This window comes from Euprymna scolopes, chromosome 20, assembly GCF_053919585.1.
Source record: "Euprymna scolopes isolate OS-2025 chromosome 20, ASM5391958v1, whole genome shotgun sequence".
NCBI classification, from domain to species: domain Eukaryota; kingdom Metazoa; phylum Mollusca; class Cephalopoda; order Sepiida; family Sepiolidae; genus Euprymna; species Euprymna scolopes.
This window is the reverse complement of record NC_136501.1, coordinates 45,242,269-45,266,412: the sequence shown is the minus strand read 5'-3', so window position 1 is coordinate 45,266,412 and position 24,144 is coordinate 45,242,269. Positions and strand designations below refer to the sequence as shown.

The 24,144-nt window shown below is 29.5% G+C and overlaps 1 protein-coding gene, 1 long non-coding RNA gene and 1 pseudogene across 3 annotated transcripts in view; 1 reads left to right on the top strand and 2 right to left on the bottom strand.

Annotated features, from left to right (window-relative positions):
- Window positions 1-24,144, bottom strand: part of LOC145241405 (uncharacterized) — a 196,493-nt pseudogene that overhangs the window by 20,345 nt on the left and 152,004 nt on the right. The window lies entirely within an intron of this gene.
- Window positions 1-24,144, top strand: part of LOC145241403 (dehydrogenase/reductase SDR family member 6-like) — a 123,418-nt gene that overhangs the window by 8,021 nt on the left and 91,253 nt on the right. The window lies entirely within an intron of this gene.
- On the bottom strand, window positions 204-23,572 carry LOC145241404 (uncharacterized). The gene is made up of 3 exons (XR_013862552.1): window positions 23,444-23,572; window positions 14,563-14,711; window positions 204-336 (listed from the first exon to the last, which is right to left on the bottom strand). It is a non-coding gene; the product is annotated as an uncharacterized LOC145241404 (long non-coding RNA).

Sequence of the window (24,144 nt, the reverse complement as noted above, 5' to 3'; positions counted from 1 at the left end):
TTACGCCATGTTTGATGTGCATCTTGTTTCCGTCATGACACGGACATCATACAGATACTTCTTTATTTTTGAGTTTTAAAATAGGATGAATTCTGGACAAGCACCAAAAGTCGTATAAATTATAAAAGTATATTTAAGTACATTCTAGCATTTAGTTAAAATCGTTTAAGAATGTCGTATAGAAAAATGAAGGGATATTTAAGTGCATTATTGTATTAACTTTATTGTTTGATATAAAAAAAGTTGTACACCAAAATTACATATATTTCAGACGAACCCAGAAGTCTTTGTGCGATTCAGTTGGACGAATTCTGCAATAGTGGGTTTCATTATTTCCTGCAAAACAATGAACAATATTAAACAAGTACATGAACAAGTACGGGTAGAACGTTAAAATTGTAGTCATAAACGAAACAACACGACAGCATTATTTTAGCTAGCTTACTCAGCGGATGGCGGCGATCAGGTTGGCTTTGGTGTTGTGGGAGATCATGTTGGTGATGTTCTCGACGTATGATAAAACAAAGTAGTCCAGCGGGTTCAAGTTGGGGGTGGGGGGCAGTGATAGAATGGTACAACGTCGTAGCACTCCTTCTGAAGCTAAGCCTAGGTCTCTTTGGACTTGTGGACCGGCGCCGAGTCTTGCTGCCACACCCATGGTTTGTTAGCGGTCACCTGATTGTACCAGGGGATCACCACGCGCTTCAGCATATCCAGGCACTCTTTGGCGTTGACTTCAAATATGTGAGGTGGCATGATGTGGCCGTAACTCGAAAGCACACAAAATACCATAACCTTGGCCAGAAAATTTATTTTCATTACCATGGGCACGCCCTCAAGCGTTGAACCATTCGGATTCGCATTTTGAGGGGACTGGCAATATTTCTGTCGCCATAACTCGGATCGGTAGAGAGCATGAGTTGTACAGCGGCGCATCTTCGATCTCACACGTTGAACATTGTGCCACATTTAGACATGATAGAAGGCTCCTATCGTTCTTGGATTTTTGTACACAACTGTCCAACTAATAGATGGCCTACAGGAAAAAAAACCCCCGAAAATGGAATCATGTCGTCTTTTTTTAGGGCGACAATTTTATCATTCCACCATGTAATGTCAGCATCGGCTGACACCACAATAAATATTCGGGAAGGGTAGAGGAAGATTGAAAGACCGATGAGAGGGAAAGAAAAAGAGAGAAGGAGAGAGGGAGAGAGAGAGAGTGAGAGAGCGAGAAAGCAACCAGCCAGTCCTCCACTAGATGAATACAAAGAGGACTAGGAAGTAAAGTTATTACTATCCAACCTCCAGTGAAATCTAACAGCCATTGCCAACGAGAAGTCAATTACTAGCGGCTGTTGCGATGATGTTTATTGATTTGCATAGGTTACCGAAAGAATATTAGAAATCTAGGGAGAATTGTTGTTACTCAGACGCCAAGGAACAACAACGGTTGTTTTCAATGAGCAATACACCAATATAATATCAAAACTGTAAAAGTGTACTGACTTTACCGTAAAATGTATATTTGTGCATGCATAGAAGATACACATTTAGTCGACTTACACCTACCAAGTTCCAGTTTTTTTTTCAATTTTGATCTCTTAACAGATATTTAACGGCTGAAACCAAATCTAATTTCCTATATATGAAGTTTCCGGTCCGTAGACCAAGGACAGAGCAGTTCGGTAGAGATCGTTTCGCACACAGGCAGACAGACAATGTCATATATATATATATATATATATATATATATATATATATATATATATTGTGTATTAAGGCAGCATGTTTTCATTCAAGCAAGTATTGTTAAATAGCACGTAGTGTTTTTGCTTAATAATCTGTCTTTGTAGTTTTTCAATTAAAAAAAAAACTCAGTCGAAAGTACTTGCAAAGAACAACCCAACAAACAGATGGGCCAAGACGACTATGGAACTTTCTTACACAGATTCAACCGAGAAACAAGAAAGACAATGAGAAAAATTGAAAAACTACAAAGAAAGTTTATTAAGCAAGAACACGCCGTGTTATTTAACAATACTTGCCTGAATATATATATATATATATATATATATATATATATATATATATATATATATATATATATATAAGTAGATTGTTATTATTCTACTACCAATGTGTTCGATATTATTACAGACAGAGTGAAAAATGTGGTATTCATCCGTGTTGTTACCCAACATAAAACAATTACAAAAATTAATCTTCCCATCTCTGGAACACAACACATCGGACCTACTTCTCATCTAACAACAATATTGTCGTTTTGAAACCCAATAAAAACAATTCTTGTCAAGACTCATTTGAAATAATCAAATTCTGTTCATTTCACTTCTCGTTTTTGATCATCCGAAAGGGTTGTCTCATTGTCTAATAAACTCAATGGCTCTTCTTCTCGAGTAGCCTATTTGTCTTGATAAACGGTTACTATACAAACAATGTCGGACACACAAACCATTGTTCATATGTTGCGGGAATGAGCAAGACTAAAAATAAGTAGGTGTCTGTCTGTCATCTTGAAGATATAGGGATAAACTTTTCCAAAACGAACCCGCTCCGGTTCTTCCTCACTCCCAATTCATTAGCTAGAAATGACTCTACGTTTAATAGGATCGTTATTTCTAATCGATTTTGTTATTCTGATAAAATTACTAAAGCCTGGTATCGATATACTTTTTTCCGGATCTAATGTAACCTAGAGAGCTCATCGATTTATAATAACAGAATACCGATTTTCAAGCCACTACTAACTTTTAAGAAGCTTATAGTCTTAGTGATTAGCTTAGATCATTGGTTCCCAACCACTGTGAAGCCGCACACTAGTGTGTCACGAAATCAGTATTGGTGTGCCGCGAAGAGATAATAGTTAGAAGCCATTTGATTTGATTTTTGTTTAATAGACATTGAATTTCTTTATCATGGCGCCACGGCTCAATTCAAAATCGAATTTAAATGTTTCGGGCATACTAATTGGTGAGTTTTCTTATGACTTATATTAGTGATGGAACAAGCAATCGAAATATCAGAAGTCTTTCAAAGTATTAGGAATCGACACCGGAGATTATGAATTCAGACACGATTTCCATTTCACAACGATTCTGGAAGGTCAGTTTATAACTAATTAAACTTTATGCGTTAACAGTATTGATTATCTTCCAAATGAATGCATTCCAACTCTTGTTAGAGGCATGAAATACGAAAAAAAAACAAAAAAAACAGAAGAATGCTAATGTGTAGTTTTGAAATGCAGAAGTAAAACGTTATCATAATCTTATTGCAAGTTTCAAATTCAATGTGAACTGGAATTTTCCGCACCTAAACAACGTTAAAAATCTAAAATAGTGCTAGACTTAAAAATATTTAAGAACCATTTAGAGTGTATTTCTCTTATATTCGCCAACGTAGTAATAAAGAAGCGCTAGACAGAGCTTCCCAACTGACATCTATAATTATTATATTACATCAGATATTGAACACAGAATATGTTGACTCATATGATCTATTTGAATAATCTTCTTAATTTTTCATCATTTTATCGCAAAAATAATGTCATGAGAAGAAAAATATTTTTGTGATCAGTGTGCCGTGTAAAAAAATCATTAGTGTATCGCCATGTAAAATAGCTTTGAACCATGATACAGATAATCTGTTAACCACTGAGCTTTTCAATTTGTTTTTCAGTAAGAAATCAGGTTTTGAATTTTCTTTGGAAGCTGTATAAAATTAAAGAGCATCATAACCATGAAAAATAGTATAACCTTGAAAATGAGCATAATGTTGAGCTACAATATAATGTTAAACAACAGAATAACATAAAAAAAATCCTAACGTTGAACAATATTATAGCGTTAAAGAACAGTATACCGCTGAATAATAGAATAACGTTGAAAAAAAGAATAACGTTGGAAAATAATAACGTTCTACAATAGAATAACGTTAAATAGAATAACGTTGAAAAATAGAATAACATTGAAAAATAGAATAACATTGCAAAAAGCCGTTGAAATATAGAATAACATTGAAAAATAGAATAACGTTGAAAAATAGAAAAATATTGAAAAATAGACTAATATTGAAAAATAGAATAACGTTGAAAAAATAGAGTAACGTTGAAAAATAGAATAACATTGAAACATAGAATAACGTTGAAAAATAGAAAAACATTGAAAAATAGACGTACATTGAAACATAGAATGACGTTTAAAAATAGAATAACATTGAAACATAGATTAACGTTTAAAAATAAAATAACGTTGACCAATAGAATAACGGTGAACAAGAGTATAACATTTAAAAATAGAATAATATTGAAAAATAAAATAATATTGAACATTGAAATAACGTGTAAAAATATAATAACGTTGAAAAATAGAAAAACATTGAAAAATATAATAACGTTGAAAAATTGAATAACTTTAAAAAATAGAATAACGTTGAAAATAGAATAACGTTGCAAAATAGAATAATATTGAAAAATAAAATTACGTTAAAAAATAGAACAAGGTTGAAAAATAGAATAACGTTGAAAAATAGAATAACATTGAAAAAAACATTGAAAAATAGAATCATATTGAAAAACAGAATAACGTTGAAAAAAATGATAACATTGAAAAATAGAATAACATTGCAAAATTGAATAACGTTGAACAACAATATAACGTTGAAAAAGAGAATGAGGTTGAAAAATAGAATAGCGTTGAAAAATAGAATAACATTCAAACATAGAACAGCGTGAAAAATAGAATAACATTGAAAAAAAATAACATTGAACAACAGTATAACGTTAAAAAACAGAATAACATTGACATATAGAATAACGTTGAAAAATAGAGTAACGTTGAAAAGTAGAATAACGTTGAAAAACAGAATGACTTTAGAAAAATAGAATAACATTAGAAAATAGAATAACGTTGAAAAATAGAAAAATATTGAAACATAAAATAACATTGAAAAATAGAATAACGTTGAACAAATAGAATAACATTGAAAAATAGAACAACGTTCAAAAATAAAATAACGTTAAAAAATAAAATAACGTTGAAAAATGGAATAACGTGGAAAAAAAGAATCACGTTGAAAAATAGAATAACGTTGAAAAATAAAATGATATTGAAAAATAAAATAACGTTGAAAAATAGAACAGTGTTAAAAATAGAATATGATTCAAAAATAGAATAACGTTCAACAACAGAATGACGTTGAAACATAGAATAACGTTGAAAAATAGAAAAAATATTGAAACATAGAATAATATTGAAAAATAGAATAACGTTGAAAATAGAATGGCGTTCAAAAATAGAATACGATTAAACCATAGAATAACATTGAAAAATAGAATAACGTTCAACAACAGTATAACGTTGAAAAATAGAATAACGTTGAAAAATAGAATAACGTTGAAAAATAGAATAACGTTAAAAAATAACATTGAAATATAGAATAACGTTGAAATATAGAATAACATTGAAAAATAGAATTACGTTGAAAAATAGAATAAAGTTGAAAAATAGAACAACATTGAAAAATAGAATGACGTTGAAAAATAGAATAACATTGAAACATAGATTAACGTTGAAAAATAGAATAACGTTGACCAATAGAATAACGGTGAACAAGAGTATAACATTGAAAAATAGAATAATATTGAAAAATAAAATAATATTGAACATTGAAATAACGTTCAAAAATAGAATAACATTAAAAAATATAAAACATTGAAAAATATAATAACGTTGAAAAACTGAATAAAGTTGAAAAATAGAATAACGTTGAAAAATAGAATAACGTTGCAAAATAGAATAATATTGAAAAATAAAATTACGTGTAAAAATAGAATAAGGTTAGAAAATAGAATAACGTTGAAAAATAGAATAACATTGAAAAAAACATTGAAAAATAGAATCATATTGAAAAACAGAATAACGTTGAAAAATATAATAACATTGAAAAATAGAATAACATTGCAAAATTGAATAACGTTGAACAACAATATAACGTTGAAAAATAGAATGAGGTTGAAAAATAGAATAACGTTGAAAAATAGAATAACATTCAAACATAGAACAGCGTGAAAAATAGAATAACATTGAAAAATAAAATAACATTGAACAACACTATAACGTTAAAAACAGAATAACATTGACAAATAGAACAACGTAGAGAAATAGAGTAACGTTGAAAAATAGAATAACGTTGAAAAACAGAATGACTTTGAAAAATAGAATAACATTGGAAAATAGAATAACGTTGTAAAATAGAAAAATATTGAAACATACAATAATATTCAAAATAGAATAACGCTAAACAAATAGAATAACGTTGAAAAATAGAACAACGTTCAAAAATAAAATAACGTAAAAAAAAATAACTTTGAAAAATGGAATAACGTGGAAAAAAAGAATCACGTTGAAAAATAGAATAACGTTGAAAAATAGAATGACATTGAAAAATAAAATAACGTTTAAAAATAAAACAGTGTTCAAAAATAGAATATGATTCAAAAATCGAATATGATTCAAAAATAGAATAACGTTCAACAACAGAATAACATGGAAAATAGAATAACGTTGAAAAATAGAAAAATATTGAAACATAGAATAATATTGAAAAATAAAATAACGTTAAAAAACAGACTAACATTGAGAAATAGAATAATGTTGAAAAAATAGAGTAACATTGAAAAATAGAATAACGTTGAAAAAAAGAATGACTTAAAAAAATAGAATAACATTGGAAAATAGAATAACGTTTTAAAATAGAAAAATATTGAAACAAAATAATATTGAAAAATAGAATAACGTTGCACAAATACAATAACGTTGAAAAATAGAATGAAGTTGAAAAATACAATGACTTTGAAAAATAGGTATACATTGAAAAATAAAATAACGTTCAAAAATAGAATGACGTTAAAAAATATGATGACGTTGAAAAATAGAATAACGTGGAAAAATAGAATAACGTTGAAAAATAGAATAACATTGCAAAATTGAATAACGTTGAAAATAAAACGGCGTTCAAAAATAGAAAACGATTAAACCATAGAATAACGTTGAAAAATAGAATAACGCTGAAATATAGAATAGCGTTGAAAAATAGAATCACATTGAAAAATAGAATAACGTTGAAAAATAGACTAACATTGAAAAATTAAATAACGTTGAAAATAAAACGGCGTTCAAAAATAGAAAAAGATTAAACCATAGAATAACTTTTAAAAATAGAATAACATTGCAAAATAGAATAACATTGAAAAATAGAACAACGTTGAAAAATAGAATAATATTGACAAATAGAATAACATTGAACAATAGGATAACTTTGAAAAATAGAATAATATTGAAAAATAAAAAAAAATTGAAAAAATAATAACGTTGAACAAATAGAATAACATTGAAAAATAGAATAATGTGGAAAAATAGAATAATGTTGAAAAATAGAATAACGTTGAGCAATAGAATAACAGTGAACAAGATTATTACATTGAAAAATAGAATAACGTTGAAAAATATAATAACATTGAACGTCGAAATAACGTTGAAAAATAGAATAACATTGAACAATAGAATACAATTGAAAAAGAGAATAACGTTGAAAAATAGAATAGCGTTGAAAATAGAATAACGTTGACAAATAGAATAACATTTAAAAATAGAATATCATTGAAAAATAAAATAACATTGAAAAAAAAAGTATAACATTGAAAAACAGATCCACATTGAAAAACAGAGTAAAAAAAATTGAAAAATAGAATAACATTGACAAAGAATAACGTGGAAAAACAGTATTACATTGAAACATATAATAATATTAAAAAATAGAATAAGGTTGAAAATAAGAATAACATTGAAAAATAGCATAACGTTGAAAAATAGAATAACATTGAAAAATAGAATAAGGTTGAAAAACAGTATTACGTTGAAAAATAGAACAACATGGAAAATAGAATAACATTGAAAAATAGAATAACATTGAAAAATAGAATAACGTTGAAAATGAGACTAATATGGCAACATAGAATAATATTGAAATAAAAAAAATACGTTGAAAACATAGAATAGCGTTGAAAAACAGAAACACATTGTAAAATAGAATAACGTTGACAAATAAAATAACATTTTAAAATAGCATAAAGTTAAAATATAGAATAACGTGTAAAAAATAACGTTGAAAAATGGAATTACGTGGAATAATAGAATAACGTTGAAAAATAGAATAACATTAAAAATTAGAATAACATTGAAAAAGGGAATAATGTTTAAAAATAGAATAACGTTGACAAAGAGAATAATATTGAAAAATGGAATAACATTGAAAAATAAAATTACGTGGACAAATAGAATAACGTTGAAAAATATAATAACATTGAAAAGGAGAATAACATTGAAAAAAAGAATCACATTAAAAAAACAGAATAACACGGAAAAATACATTAACATTCAAAAATAGAATAACGTTGAAAAAAGAATAACGTTGAAAAATAGAATAAGATTTAAAAATAGAATAACGTTGAAAAATAGAATAACGTGAAAAAATAGAATAACGTTTAAAAATAGTATTACATTGAAAAATAGAATAACATGGAAAAATATAATAACATTGAAAAATAGAATGACTTTGAAAAATAGAATAACATTGAAAATTTAATAACATTGGAAAATAGAAAAATATTGAAACAGAATAATATGGAAAATTGAATAACGTTGAAAAAATAGAATAACGTTGAGAAACAGAATAATATTGAGAAATAGAATAACGTTCACAAGGAGAATAACATTGAAAACTAGAATAACGTTGAAAAATAGAATAACGTTAAAAAAATAAAATAACGTTGAACAAGAGAATTACGTGGGAAAATAGAATAACGTGGAAAAATAGAATAACATTGAAAAATAGAATAATATTTAAAAATAAAATAACGTTGAAAAATAGAACGGTGTTCGATAATAGAATAACATATAAAAATAGAATAACTTTGAAAAGTAGAACAACGTTCAACAACAGTATAACGTTGAAAAATAGAATAATATTGAAGAATAGAAGAACATTGAACAATAGCATGACATTAAAAAATAAAATAACATTGAAAAATAGAATAACATTGACAAATAGAATAACATTGAACAATAGAATGTTGAAAAATAGAATAACGTTGAAAAATAGGATAACATTTAAAAATAGAATAACGTTGAAAAAAAGAATATCGTTGAAAAAAAGAATAATATTGAAAAATAGAATAACATTGAAAAATAGAATAAAGTTGAAAAATAGAATAACGTTGAACAACAGTATAAAGTTGAAAAATAGAAGCACATTGATACATTGATTTACGTTGAAAAATGCAATAACGTTGAATAATAGAATAACGGTGAACGAGAGTATAACATTGAAAAATAGAATAACGTTGAAAAATAGAATAACGTTAAAAAATAGAATAATATTTAAAGATAGAACACCTTTGAAAAATAGAATAAGTTTGAAAAATGGAATAACATTGAAAAATAGAATAACGTCGAAAAATAGAATAACGTTGAAAATAGAATAACGTTTAAAATATAATAACATTCAAAAGTAGAATAACATTGAAAAGAGAATAACATTTAAAAATAGAACACCGTTTAAAAAATCAAATAACGTTGAAAAATAGAATTACTTGGAAAAATAGAATAACGTTCAAATACAGAATAACGTGGAAAAATAGAATAATATTGAAAAATAAAATAACATTGAAAAATAGAACGGTGTTAAAAATGGAATAAGATTAAAGAATAGTATAACTTTGAAAAATAGAATAACGTTCAACAACAGTATAACGTTGAAAAATCGAATAATATTAAAAAAAAGAATAACATTGACAAATAGAATTACATTGAACAAAAGAATAACGTTGAAAAATAGAATAACGTTGAAAAATAGAATACCATTGAAAAATAGAGTAACATTGACAAATAGAATAACGTTTATAAATAGAAGAACGTTGAACAACAGTATAAATTTGAAAAATAGAAACACATTAAAACATACATTTACGTTGAAAAATAGAATAACGTTGAACAATAGAAAAACAGTGAACAAGAGTATAACATTGAAAAATAGAATAACGTTCAAAAATAGAAGAACATTGAAAAATAGAATAACATTAAAAAAGAGAATAACGTTGTAACATAGAATAACGTTGAAAAATAGAATAACGTTAAAAAAGAATAACCTTAAAAATGGAATAACATTGAAAAATAAAATTACGTTGAAAAATAGACTAAGATTGAATAATAGAATAACGTTTAAAAATAGAATAAGATTACAAAAAAGAATTATATTAAAAAATAGAATCACATTGAAAAACAAAATTACATAGAAAAATATAATAACATTTAAAAATAGCACAACTATCTACAATAGAATAACGTTGTATAGTAGAATAACATTGAAAAATAGAATAACATTTTAAAATAGAATAACATTTAAAAATAGAATAACGTTGAACAATAGAAAACCATTGAACCATAGAATAACGTGGAAAAATAGAATAACGTTGAAGAATAGAATAATATAGATAATAGGATAACGTTGTACAACAGTATAATGTTGAAAATAGAATAATGTTGCAAAATAGAATAAAGTGTAAACATAGAATAACGTTGAAAAACAGTATAACGTTGAAAAATAGAATACTATTGAAAAATAGAATAACGTTGAAAAATTGAATAATATTGAAAAATAGAATAATATTGAAAAATAGTATGAGGTTGAAAAATAGAATGAGGTTTAAAAATAGAATAAAATTAAAACATAGAATAACATTGAAAAATAGAATAACGGTGAAAAATAGAATAACATTTAAAAATAGAAAAAGATTTAATAATAGAATAACGTTGAAAAATAGAACAACGTCAAAAAATATAATAACATTGAAAAATAGAAAAATATTGAAAAATAGAATAACGTTGAACAACAGCATAACGTTGCTGAATAGAATAACGTTTAAAAATAGAATAACATTGAAAAATAAAACACCATTGAAAAAAAATAATGTTGAAAAATATAATAACGTTGAACAACAGTATAACGTTGAAAAATAGAATAACATTGAAAAATAGAATAACATTAAACACCTTTATAACGTTTACAAATAGAATAAGGTTTACAAATAGAATAACGTTTACAAATAGAATTACGTTGAAAAATAGAATAACATTGGAAAATAGAATAACATTGAAAAATAGAATAAAATTGAACAATAGAATAACATTGAACAATAGAATAACGTTGAAAAATAGAATAACATTGAAAAATAGAATAACGTTGAAAAACGAATGACGTTTAACAGCAGTATAACGTTGGTAAAATAGAATTATATTTAAAAATAGAATAACATTAAAAAATAAAATAACATTGAAAAATAGAATAACGTTGAAAAATAGAATAACATTGAAAAATAGAATAATATTGAAAAATAGAATAACGTTGGAAAATAGAATAACATTGAAAAATAGAATAACGTTAAAAAATAGAATAATATTGAAAAATAGAATAACATTGAAAATTAGAATAACATTGAAAAATGGAATTATATTGGAAAATAGAATGACGTTCAGAAATAGAATAGGATTGAAAAATAGAACAACGTTGAAAAATAGAATGACGTTTAAAAATAGAATAACATTGGACAATAGAATAACGTTGAACAATAGAATAACGTTGAACAATAAAATAACATTGAACAATAGAATTACGTTGAAAAATAGAATAAAGTTGAAAAATAGAATAACGTTGAACAACAGTATAAATTTTAAAAATAGAATAATATTGAAAAATAGAATAACGTTGAAAATTAGCATAACGTTAAAAAATAGAATTATATTTAAAAATAGCACCCCTTATAAAAATAGAATAACATTGAAAAATAGAATAACATTGAAAAATAGAATAACGTTAGAAAATAAGAACAACGTTGAAAAATATAATAACATTCAAAAGTAGAACTACATTGAAAAGAGAATAACATTGAAAAATAGAACAACGTTGAAAAATAGAACAACATTGAAAAATAGAATAACATTGAGAAACAGTAGAACAACAATTGAATAACGTTGAACAACAGTATAACGCTGAAAAATAGAATAACGTTGAAAAATAGAATAACGTTGAAAAATGGAATAGCATTGAAAAATAGAATAACGTAAAAAATATAATAACCTTGAAATATAGAATAACAGTGAAAATGGAATAACGTTAAACAACAGTATAACCTTCGACAACAGAATGAAGTTGAAGAACATAATAACGTTAAAGAAACGTATAATGTTTAACAATAACATAACGGTAAACAATAGCATAACGTTGAAAAATACAATAAAGTTAAACAGTATAATGCTGTAGAACATTATAACGTTGAACAACAGAATGGCGTTGAACAAAACCATAATGTTGAACAACAGTATAATTCTGAACAACATTATAACGTTGAACAAAATCATAACGTTGAACAATGAATATAACGTTGGAGAACATCATAACGTTGAACAATGAGTATAACGTTGAGCAACATCATAACGTTAAATAACTTTGAGCAGTAATATAGCGTGGAACAACATCATAACGTTGAACAACATCATAACGTTGAACAATGAGTATAACCTTGAACAACATCATAACGTTAAATAACTGTAACGTTACTCAACAGTATAATGTTGAGCAGTAATAAAACGTGGAACAACATCATAACGTTGAACAATAATATAAGGTTGAACAACAGTCTAATGTTGACCAACAGCATAACGCTGAACAACAGAATAACGCTGTCCCAATTTGTTATCAGTTGAGATTGTTTATCGCTTACCAATGCCAGAACGATCTATTAAAATAAAGGGTCAAGGCGTCGGATTACTTTCGTATTTCGTGAACTGATAATTTTCTGGTAAAACCATTCATCGTTAAATATGAGCACAGACCATATTCTACACTTCATAAAATTTACAAAATTACGGAATGTGTTCCGGTGAGGTACTGCACGTTCACAACCACACTTGGAACGTAAATGCCCTCGACCTATCCGACTAGCAGAGGTTCCTTCTTTTATAACATTTTTGTAGGACTGATTGTCTTTAAATTTTCTTCTTGCTTCCGCGATCAAAGCAACATGCAGAGATTTAAATGTAATGTACACAAATATCTTGTTGCTAAACTAATCTTAAATCTGCTCTCCTATCACAGTAAGGCTTCGGTGGCAGTTGGTCTTTTTTAGGGCGAACAAAATAAAATTAATTAAATAAATATATAAATGGTTCTCAGACGAGAGAATAACTGGTTTTAATAAGCTTTCAAATATTTCATCATCATTATCATCATCGTCATCATCGTCATCATTATTACCATGTTTTAACCACCTCTCATTCGCTCTCTGGTACCGTTCCACCTTATATTGCATAAGCGATGTTTCTGACAAAGAAGGGCGAATTACTGTTTTCTGGGTTGGAATCTATCCATCTGACGCTTATCATTTGCTATTTTTTTTAAATCTTAAAATGATATATTTTAGTTCATTACATCAAGTGGTTACATGCCTTGTCTGGAGCGATTTCCATAAAAAAGGAGTGTGGCAATTTAGATGAATTATTACTTTTTTTTTTTCAAAATTACCTACTTCTGGACTTCAGAAGTATTTTAGTATATATTTCCTGTGACTAAAATATATATATATATAAAGCCATAGATAAACACATATTGATTAATTCAGCTTCAATGACACCACGTACTTACGGGGGGATTACGTGAAGGTTGCCAACATTCTAAGTAAAAATGATTTTGTGAAACAAACTGGATGTGGCAGTCCGTGTCGTTAAACATTTGACAATTGTCACCTCACAGCTTTAATGTAATTATAGCTGATCAGTTCATTGTAATATATATAATTTTCTATTATTTTATTATTGGGAATTATTTGAGATAAGTAATTTGTATATTTATTTGTGGAATCAGCATTCCTATCTGACGAAAGCTAAAGGAATAGTTGGCCGACATCTCGTGAAACAACGACTGAAGATGAGAATAACAGTCCGCAAATAAATAAATATTAAAATTACTCATCTCTAAGGATTCCAATGATAAAATAATATCCGATTAAGTACGGACCCTACGTTGGAAGATCAGATAAGAACGAAAAATTTGGATTTATAAGACCAAAAATTCCTACCTTATTCGCCCTTCGGGGCCCGTGGTGCAGTGGATACAAGCGTTAATTTTGTACTTTTCAGGTGAGCATTGTCTAAAGATAGCTGTTTCAATCCTACCCAAAGCCGGCCTGAGGATTAGTTGGCCACGTGGTGAGACGACAACAACAAGGCAGTAATTACAGAGGATACAGTTAAGAGACTAAGCATTCCTATCCCATCCTGGTTAACCCTCTGAAGAAGGGCAGAGAAATAGTTGGCCGAAACGTCGTGAAGCAACTATAATAGTTCGTATGTAAATGTGATTTTCTGTGTGTTTGTGTTCAACTCGAAGTTAGTCACATTACGAACACGCTGTTCTCAATATAATTACCTCTAATGTTTCGTCAAGAGATTTCAGAATATCAGACAGATCATCCCCATAGGATGGCGCTAGTCGGGATTGAACCTGCTTATCAGTGCCATCTCTATTATAATCATCGTTATCGGGGTCTTGTCTATTTTCATCTCTGGCATCGGTATCTACAATAAAATAAAACATTATCTATATAATTATAAAACTCAAATGATTTTGTAACGATGTATGTAACCCATATTCCGGTTTATGACACCCGGTTGCGCATGCGCGCATGACCTGCGCACTGAAATATTAACGTTATTTCGAAATTATTATTTAACATGGGAAGAGTGGGGTTTAAAATAACTTAAACGTAATACAGAAATGAACGATGTAAAAATAAAAAAAAAGCAGACAGTATTAACAATTGTTTATTTGGATAATTTAAACGCGAAAAAAGAGCATAATTCGGACACTGTAATATTAACGCTATTATTTCGAAATTATTATTTAACATGGGGAGAGTGTGGTTTAAAATAACTTAAACGTAATACAGAAATGAACGATGTAAAAAAAGCAGATACATCAAAATTGGAATTTAACTATAATAGGTATTATGGGATCTGTTCAGTACACATTTACCTATAAGTATGGCCAACCACTTATAATTCAGTAACTGTAAAAACATTTTTCAAAAATAATCAATTATAATAGAAATCTATCTACATTCTTTTTTCATTTTAATATACGTTCATAGAAATGTTTCTGTTATGCAAAAAAGAAAAAAAAAACAAGTATTTTCTTTACATCACAAGTGTCACACTCATACATGAATTCCATAGCTAATATAACATACTGACCCAACGGGATATGGGTAGTCTAGTATGATTATAAATCGTTGCGAGCTTTACTCGTCTATTTATTTGTTCTCTGGCTTACAAGCTTATTTGTGTCCGTGCAGTGTATAGTGGTACACAATGAGATGACGTCATGGAAGGAGAGATAGGAGAAAGAAAGAGAGAAGAAAGATGAAGTTAGGTGGAGAATCGGAGGGGGGGAACAAAAGAAGAAAAAGTAGGAAGGAGATAGAGAAAGAGAAATAGAAGATCGCATAAAGAAATGAATGATTATTATAAGAGTGAAACATATCAAGATAGCATGCTACGAAACCTAACATTTAGAATCCTTATTTCAATTTTGATCAACATCCTGTCTATAATTTTGATTCTGTAAAATGTAAGGCTTAACATTAAAAATTCTGAAACAGAATCTGAAATTCTGAATGTTGCGTAATTAATGTTTAAAAGAAATAAGACTATGGCTGAAATTTAATGCAAATTTGCTATATTTCAATTTTCAAAAAAAAAAGAGGCTGTGCTATTATTATGTCTCTTATAAAAAAATATCCATTGCCTTGAACCCCTGGAGGGGCATATGCCATTCACAACTTTGAAGATGCTTTTGTAGCGAGGAATTCTTTTTTCAGAGTGAGGGTGTTGGTCTTACGCCCAACCTTCCCAGAAGGTATATACGGCGTCCAGTCTTCCCAAATGATCACCTATCTGGTATTAGCCATGCTTAAGGTTGGTTAACTTCGGTGATCTGGTGGAAACCGTGTGTCAACGTGATTGTGCCATAACCCCCCACCCAAAAAAAAAAGAAACTATAAAATACACAAAAAGTGAAATTTTAGGAATCAATATACCTTTAATCTACGTACGTATGTGTGTCACGGTTTCCAGATAATAAATTATTCGATCGGAAGATCCTGTTCATTAAAAAGAAGGATAGAAGATGAGAACATACTACGAACATGCAATTAATATATAGATACGCTAATTTAATTTTTGTAGTGTATCAGCACTAAGTCTATGACAACAGCATATTTTTTTTTCATTGTCTTGACTCTCAAGTATATATCCGACACAGTTAGACACAGATAATCAATCGAGAACCACATCACTCTATATAAAAGCATATAAGATATCAACGGATACACACTCGAGAGTCAAAACAATGAAAATAATATGCTCTTGTCCTAGCCCTAATTATGATCGTCTATCCTCCTATTTAATAAATAGGATGTCGCTTTTGTTTAGTACGTCGTACTAAATCATACCTTCTTGGTCTTCTGGCTAGGATCCAAGGGTAGTATCTATTCTGTCTAAAGATGATATAATAATATTGTGGGGTTTTCGGTCGCGCTTGGGGTCCATACAATGGAAATATGTCACAGACTCCTATAAGGATATTAGAGAAACCGTAATAACAAGATATATTCTGACACTACATTAACCAGATTACTTGGATAAATAATTTTACAGTTTTAACAAAAGGGCTACAGTTGTATTGCGGGGTCTCCATTCACGCTGAACGCCAAGAGAATGCGCAGCAGCAATATATTACATAGGAAAGATGCCGCTGTGTCTAATATTAATTAGATTTCTCAGGCCATTAGAAACGAAAAATGTTTTAGCTCCTTGCTTTAGAATGAGTGCTTTATGCCAAATTGATGGTTTAATATGGTTAAATTTGTACTCATTTTTGCATTAAACCCAAATTCCTTTTAATCGTTATTTATTTCTAAGTGTGCATCGAACGAATACTATGGTAGTTCTTTACAATTTATCGTAACAAACGTCCATATAAATTAAAATCACACACACATACTCGCATTGAAATACACACACACATAATCACACACACACACACACACATTGAAATACACACACATACTCACACACACACGCATACACACATGTGAGTGCATTGTATATTAACTTCTGTCTCGTTTTATTCTAGCGTACACTTAATTTCCGATGGATTACATTCCAAGAATTTGAATTGATTTACTTTTCAAATTTCTTATTTTTCTATTTCCTTTTCTTACTTGTTTATATTTTATTTGTCGGGCTTACATTATATTTTACAATTAAAAATTTTTAACAGAACTTTATTGGAAGTTTTTTTTTTTTTGAACTTTTGGAATTAAAAAAAAAATATTTGAAGTTTTAAAATTTTTAAAAATATTTTTGCAATTTTTAATTAAAAAAATTCTTGGTATTTCACTTTCTTATATATTGTTTTATATATTCCTTTAGCATTTACTGTTTTTTTTTCTGTCCCCTCTTTTTTATCCTTATCATATCACCGTCTATAAAATTCTAATCTAAAATAAATTGCCATTTCTAATTCGAATGTTTTAAAAGTCGATGATGTCTTCTTACCTTTACATTTGTATAATGTTGGACTTTCTCTTCTTCTGAAGAGAAGCATTTAGCTTCAAAATGCCATAGTCTAAAGAGGTTTCTACTTTATTCCTCTTTCCGTAACCCTTATTGTCTTGATAATGCAATAACGTTCTTATGAAACTTTACGTTTTATTTTCTTTAACTTTCTCTCTCTTTCTCTTTCTATATATATTCAATAAATAAAATATATAACTATTTCTAATAGCGAGATAAAAATCGAATGATCAATATATATATATATATATATATATATATATATATATATATATATATATATATATATATATATATATATATAATGAATTCGCCTCCTTAAGAAATACATTTTCAGATGTTGAGAATTGTCTCGGATATAAAAAAAAAGTCGGTCAGCTGAATTTGTTGCGAGATTACGCGACTTACTGTCGCTCAATCACCATAGATCGTCGGAAGCTTTATTAATGTTAATATTTCCTTTCATTCCGCGGCGGTTGTCAGTGGACTCCAGGCTTAGTTTCTCACTAGCGTAGCCAAAGGTGGCGTGTTGTGGATCCGAATCCTTCGACCAGCGGCAATCTTAATTTCCTGCACTGATGATTGCGAAAGCATAAAGCACTAGTGTCTGTAGGTATTATATATATATATATATATATATATATATATATATATATATATATATATATATATATATATATATATATATATATAAATATTAGGTACGGGCAAAAATGAGCGGACAAAAATAGAGGGACCTAGTTTTGAAAGCTGATTTATCATAATTTTTTTGTAGGTTTCCGACTACTTTTTGATTGTATTTGAAAGATTAAAAACTAAAGTTAATTTTCTAAAGGAAAAAAAATATTTGTACACGTGAAAAAAAAAGTTATGGAAAATTTTTCATGACGAGCTAACCAATTCAGCTAAATTTTGAAGGTAAATAAATTCATTGTAAAATTCCTATAAAAGATAAATATTAGTTTTCTGGGTCTATTTCAAAGATAATTAGTAAAGTAAATCCTAAGAGATTGAATTAAATAAAAAAACACCTTGTTTGTGAAAAAAGAAACTTAATTAGCCCTCAACAAGCAAGTAATTTACGGTTCGCTAAAAACGCAACAACAACAACAACAACAACAACAAAATGTAAACAAGATTATAAGGAGGCCCAAAATTTCAGTCAATCGAAACGCTGTTTCAAAATGAAGTCATGATAGTAAAAGGAGATAGGCGTGTTAGATTTCTTTTTTTTTTTTACACAGACGTGCATCGATACATTCCTATTTTGAACGTCTTTATCAATTTTTATCATTTTTTTAATTTAATTATTTTTTATGTTCCTGCTTTTAAATTATTTTTTTTAATTATCGTTCGAGATTATATAAAAATTATGTTACGCCGAAAGTTTCGCATTCTTGCGAGCAAGGAAATTATTAAAATCATCCATATAAAAATTATGCGAAATCTGTAATTAAAAAAATAGTAGAACTAGTTTTGCTATTATAATTTTTTTGTGTGAAAATATTGAATAAACAATGCTTAATTCAATGGTAATATCGGTAGTTCGATGAAATCATCTTTCTTAGAGTTATTAATACGGGTTTTAGGGGCTTTTTTGGAATGTTCCTTCACAGGTACATGCTATTATAAAAAAACCTAGACACCTCAAAAGCATGTGGACCAGATCTCATCTCGGCTGTGCTATTAAAAAAATGCTCTGCCGAGGTTGTTCCAGTTCTCTCCAAACTTTACAATAAATGCCTTAACGAATCTTGCTTTCTCGGCTGCTGGAAAACCGCCTCCGTGGTACCAGTCTTCAAGAATTCTGGTGAAAGAACTGACCCACTAAATTATCGCCCAATAAGCCTCCTCCCGCTTTTCGCCAAAATATTTGAGTCCTTAGTTAATCAAGCCCTAGTCCAGCACTTACAGCTGCTAACTCCTGACTGACAAACAATATGGATTCAGGCAAGCCTGTTCAACAGCAGATATCTTAACTGTAGTTTCTGAACGTATATACCGTTAATTGGACAAAACAGGGGAGGGTAGAGCGGTGGCCTTTGATATATCTAAGGCTTTTGACAGGGTATGGCACGATGGTCTTCTAAGGAAAATTAGATCATATGGAATCACTGGAAAAATTCATAATGTAATTAAATCCTTCTTAAGTAATAGAAAAATCAAAGTTATCCTCGACGGTCGTACATCTAAACAATATGACATAAATGCGGGAGTACCTTAGGGGTCTATCCTTGGACCTCTATTATTCCTTATATTCATAAATGACCTCCCTGATAAAATTGTTTCGGAGATGGGTATATTTGACGATGACAACACTCTCTGTAAGAGATATGAAGGGAAAACAAATGAACACATATCCAAGGAAATGGCAGAAACACTAGAAGATGACCTCTACTCTGTAGTGGAATGGGGACAAAAATGGTTGGTCACATTCAATGCTGCTAAGACTAAGCTTGTTTCCTTCAATAACTACAAGAAACCTTCTCTGCCACCAATAGCAATGGCCGAGAACACATTGCCTGAAAGTACTTCTTTTAAACTCCCCGGCCTAACGTTTACAGGGAATATGAACTGGAATAGATACATTGAGAGCATTGCCAAGGCTGCTGCAAGGAAGGTTGGCTCCCTCTATCGTGCTAGAAAACTACTTACGCCTGACAGTATTATATACCTCTATAAGGCCGCCATTCGCCCATGTATGGAGTACTGTTGTCACATCTGGGCTGGTGCATCTGCTGCTCGTCTCTCGCTCCTGGACAGGGTTCAAAAGAGAGTCGCCAACCTGATAGATCCTGAACTGTCATCTAGGCTTCAGCCTCTGTTCCATCGACGAGATGTTGCATCCCTCTACCTGTTCTACAAATACTTTAATGGTGAATGCTCTGACGAACTGCAAACACTTGTACCTCCTCGATGTTACTATCCCCGACAAACCCGACAAGCTACTAAGTCTCATCCCTTTACAGTAGAGATTCCTAGGTGCAAGAAAGCCTTTTACTCTAATAGTTTCTTCCCCAGAACTGCAGGTCTTTGGAACTCCCTTCCGGGATTCTGCTTTCCCAACTGCACTGATATGCAGAAGTTCAAGTGTAATGTTAACAAACATCTTTCTACTCATCTGCCTTCATAATGACCCCGCTAATTAAGTCCCTAATAGTAGCCCAAAGTGGCACTGTGCCTTGTTTAGGGTGAAAATTGAATTTAAAAAAAAAAAAAAAAAACCAATTATTTTTTTATTGTTATAAATTGCGATGTTTTATTTATATAAAAAAGCAAAAACAAAGTTTTACGTTTTTTTATTTATTACTGAAAATTATAACTTTAGTAAAGGAATTATTGTCTAAACAAAATAATACATTTCCACTCAGATTTCAATAAAAATAATTAGTTCATTGTATTCCGCAATAATTATTTGATAAATACTGAAAATTTAATTTAAAAAAGAAAAGGGAAGGGTCAAAATGTTTATACATTTTGAGCATAGACATTCATTTTGCCCGTACCTTATATATATATATATATATATATATATATATATATATATATATATATATATATATATATATATATATATATACTAACATTTCAGCCCGGCATTGCCCGGTGTTTGGAGGTGTATGTTTTGCTCACCTCCAAACCTCCAGAGAGGTCAATTTTTTAAACTTTGGCCCCGATTATGACCCCTTAAAATGTATTGTTTTGGGCTCAAATCAAATTATTAAGTTAGATCCACGTCCAAGGTACCTATATCTAAACTTTCAAGTGTTTAAACACAAAATTGTCGGAGGAGTTTGGTAGAGTTCTTAAAGGTCAAGCCGTTGAACTTTGACCCCTTAACAGCCAAATTTCTGGCCGAAAACCGATCACAAAGATTTTCCCAGATCTCATTACCCTGTATATCAAACGTGTAGTCTGTAGACTTAAAATTGACAGTTATTGCGTAGGGAAATGTACACAAAAAGACACACACACACACACACACACACACACACAGACAGGCACGTTCATTTTTCTAGATATACTAACATTTCAGCCGGCGTTGCTGGGTGTTTGGATGGTATGTTGAGCAAAAAAAAAAAAAGTGGTAGTAGGAAGGCAGGCTGGAACCCGTATCGCGAAGGAGGAAATGAACGGGGTAGAAACCTGACGTCTATGCTACGACCACCGCCTAACCGGAAGCGACATTTTTTTAAAAATTAAGGCTTGATAATCGAAAGGAGAAGATAACTTTAAAAAATATCGGCGAAAAAAGCGACCCCCCCCCCGTAGAAAAGTGCCTAGTTGAAGGTGAAGATATTAATGTTTTTGGCCAATCCTTCAATATTTGTCGTATGAAAGGTCGAACTTTAAAACGATACTGATCTTGGTAAAATCTGTCGCCTTTATCAAAAGTTTTAGGCACACATGCAAACATACATACATACATACATACATACATACATACATACATACATAATACATTTATATATTGGTAACTAAAGATTTTCGACCCAAACCGATTAAAAAGCACGCCCTATCTCTGAATACCATTTATGTAAAATTTCAAATGTTTAGACCAGAAATTGTCTGAGTAATTTGGTAGAAACCGCAGAGGTCAATTTTTTTAAAACTGTGACCCCTATTATGACCCCTTAACATTTATTGTTTTGGGCTCAAATCCTATTATTAAGTTAGACCCATGTCCAAGGAACCTATATCTAAAATTTCAGGTGTTTAGGCCCAAAATTGTCTGAGGTGTTAGGGAGAGTTCTCAAAAGTTAAATCGTTGAACTTTGACCCCTTAACAGCCAAATTTCTGGCCCAAAACCGATCACATAGATTTTCCCAAATCTCAGTACCCTTTATATAAAATTTCGAATCTGTAGACTTAAAATTGACAAAGTTATTGCGTAGGGAAATAAACACACACACAGACACACATACACACACAGATACACAGACACGTTCACTTTTATAGATATATAGATATATAATTACGTGAAAATGTATGATGTCATAAGTAAAAATTGTAAGGTTTGTCAATTTTATAGATGGACTAAGCAATCCACCGGGTTTGGAGAAAGAGGAGAAGGGAAAGTAAAAATAGTAGGGGAGATTAGACTAGATGAATGGTTGTTACTTTAATTATAATAGTATACTAGTTATTTATTCAAGTCAGAAGAAAAGCCAGCGCGATGGAAAACATTAATTTTTTTTTTAAGTTTGGAGCATAAAGAAACAATTTTTTTTTTTAAATCCTGTACCGTTTATCAAGGTTCAAAGGTCACCCGAGGACAAAGGTTTATGGTTTTGTGTCAGACAAACACGTTGATGATTATAGACGATAGTTGGATCTGGACAGGGTTTACTTATTTAAAAGGACAGCTCAAGAAGAATCTGTTATCTGTATTATTTGTATTTTTTAATTACCGTTCTCACCTCGGCGTGGTCGATGAAGTGTTTGGTTAAATTCAGTTGTAGGTGAATGCAGGAAATTATATGTTATTCTTAATAGTATGCGATTCGTTAATATAATGGTTTCATAGAAAAGTAACAAAAACGATGTTAACGATGTTCATATGTTTTGTATGTTCCAACATGAATCTTAAAACATTTTTCTGATCTTCATGGTTTAATTATCGCTATTTTCAAAGATAATATGTTATGTATGAAAATTAACCATTGCTTACCAGGCTTTCTTGCAAAGATGCACACGCCGATTGTAAACGCAAAAACTAGGGTAAATATCCCCATCAAAATCACATGCATTGACTCGCCCGATTTTTATTTCGAAAGAATATGGAAACAGAAAAGTATGCAATATATGTGTGTGTATATATATATATATATATATATATATATATATATATATATATATATATATATATGTGTGTGTGTGTGTATATATATATATATATATATATATATATATATATATATATATATATATATATATATATAAGAGAGAGAGAGAGGGAGAAAGGGAGAGATGGGTGGGCAGATAAATAGATAGATAGAAATATAGGCGAGAGAGAGAGGGAGACGGAGAGCACCTGCAATTCTATGATGAAACTATTCAATTGCTATTATTCGATATCTACACCTGTTGTTGTTCTTAAAGGAAAAAACACACAATCAGAGAAAGAAAGTTGTTCATACAAATATGTTTTCTATATAATATATGCATAATACGTCTTTCAAAAATCTGAAATCGACCGATTTAATAAAAGTATAAGAGCAGATCACAACAAACGGATAAAGCTTGTTCATTTCATCAGCAAGCCACTGAAACCACTTTTCCTATAATGTACATGGTATTTAATAATGGTTATACTTACTATATAATATATATATATATATATATATATATATATATATATATAAAGTCATT